At 42.7% G+C, this 2316-nt stretch overlaps 1 protein-coding gene across 1 annotated transcript in view; it reads left to right on the forward strand.

The window, feature by feature from the left end:
- COL4A3 (collagen, type IV, alpha 3 (Goodpasture antigen)) overlaps positions 1–2316 on the forward strand; it is a 151588-nt gene that overhangs the window by 63967 nt on the left and 85305 nt on the right. The gene's annotated exons all lie outside the window — the stretch shown is intronic.

The raw sequence follows: 2316 nt of genomic DNA on the forward strand, positions 1-2316 counted from the left end.
AATATAAACAAAAAACTAAATATGTGACCCTTAAAAGCCTAAGACCCAAACTGAGGGACAATAATGAAAAAGAAAAAAGTCAAGAACTATGGTTTTGATGCCACAATCGCTGCGGACAGTGATGGGAAGCAAGACCCAAGGCAGGAGGGAACTCACGGGAACAAGGAGCTCACATACAGAATACAGAGCCCACGTCTGACCTCTGGTGCCACCTGTGTGGGTCCTAAGGTTCTTGCAACTGTGAGAGCCGCTTGTTGAGATCAAACCTCATGTATTGGTTACAGGTGAAAGCACTGATTGAGACAAAATCTTCGGTAAAAAATGAAAGATGTGCTAAAAATTAAATAGCTTTTCATTTTCTGTGTCATAGAGGACCTTGCGTAAAACTGAAGATCTTATTTAAAAACTAGTAACCGAGGTATGACCTCAATGTATGAAGTCATGGAATCAATGTTGATTTCTTAGTTTGGGGGGTAATGTTGTAATTGGGTAAGAATATACTCTTATTTTGAGCAGATGGATACAGAAGTTGTAGGGGTGAAGTGTCATGTTGTGTGCCGTCTACTTTTGAATGATTTGGCAAAAAAAAAAAAAAAAAAAAAACGCGTGTGTGTCTGTGTGGAGAGAGAGAGAGAGATGGAGTGGGTGGAACAACACGTCAAGAGTTGGTGAAGCCAGATTAGAGGGGACACAGGTGTGTGTTGCACTGTTTTTCAGAGTCCAGAGTGCTAACCATTACACTTTGGAACCCTGTACTGCACTGTTTTTCAATTCTTCTGAGGGTTTAAAAATTTTCCAAAAGAATTTCTTTTAATCTAAGTAACTAACAAATATTTGTTAATTAATAAATAATTAACTTGTGTTCATTTGAACATGTGTTCAAATAGCCAAAGCCTCTAACTCCATTTTTTGCCATTTCTATCGTGGTTGTTCATAATTCAAACATGTAGAAAATATCTTCATCATGGCAGCCCAACAATAGCCGTAGAATTCATATGCCTTAAAATTCCTGGTCCAAACTGGCTGAAATAAATTACCAGCTGTCTGTCCACTCAGTGACTCATCCAATCAATCCATAAGCATTTGTTTAGGATATATGATATGCCAAGGACACCGATGGTAACAGGACTGTACAATTCCTTCTCTCCCGGGACCTGCAGTCATCGTGGAAGATATGCATTAGATATCTAACTGTGAATATTCCATGGGAGTGTATAGGAAAGAGGCCTGACCTAGTCTGGAGATCAGTGAACACTTATTTGCCCAAGCTAAGATGGAAAGATTTCCGGTAGTGTGTGTTGAATGTGACTCTTACTCCAAGAAGTAAAATTGAGCCTGTCTCACGGCCCCCACACACCTTGGTTAGAGAATTGCCAATCTGCCCCTCCTCACTAGGGCCCGGAGATGCTCAGAATCCAGGTGTTGTGTGGCATCTGGGAGGCAGAAGAATCAGAGATGCTCGTTGTCCATTTGAAAACAGCGACCAGCTACCTCCATGTTGACTTGGGCCCAAAGTCCTCGTCCATTATCTGCTGCCCTCAAGGGACAGGACTCAGGCTTTCCTTCTGAAACTGCTGCCTCCTCCAGATGTTGCCTCCTCCGGATGTTGTGTGGGAGCAGCACGCTGGTCCCTGCACCCCCTGAACCAGCTGTCCGGGGGTACTTACACTCACAGAAACAAAAGCCTCGAGGAGTCTTGTCTTCAGGAAACTTTGGTTTGAGCCCAGCAACGAAAGCATCCCCAAGGTGAAGGAGCACACAAGTCTGACTACTTTCTTGGAATGACAGAAAAAAAGACAACACACACACACACAAACACACACAAAATTGTGCAAATTACTTTCTCAGATGATGTGGTGTTCAGAAATCTTTAGAGAACTAGCTGTATCCTGTGGAGACCAGGATTTGAGGTGTTAAACTTTAGAGCAGTGGTTCTCAACTTTGGGCAGGCATCAGAACCCCCCAGGGAGCTTGTTAAAGCTGATGGAAGAGACCCACCCCCAGAGTTTCTGACTCAGCAGGTGGGGGGGGGGGCATAGTTTGTATTTCTGGCAAGTTTCCAGGGATGTTGATGCTGGTCTGGAAGTGCACACTTTGAGAGCCACTGTTCTGGTAGAGTATACTTAAATCGCTAATTGTGTGTGAAATGAACGTTAAAGTTTAAAAATCCAGAAAGAGAAGACTAAAATAATCAAATCAAGGTATGACCTAAAGACCCCAAACATCTGGGAGGAAAATGGGAAAGATTTAGTCTTCTAAAAATATCAAATATCCAACCTTTTGGCAGACTATAGACTTTCCTTCTCAAGCAGTTCC

This window comes from Propithecus coquereli, unplaced genomic scaffold (assembly GCF_000956105.1).
Source record: "Propithecus coquereli isolate 6110/MARCELLA unplaced genomic scaffold, Pcoq_1.0 Scaffold18, whole genome shotgun sequence".
NCBI lineage: Eukaryota > Metazoa > Chordata > Mammalia > Primates > Indriidae > Propithecus > Propithecus coquereli.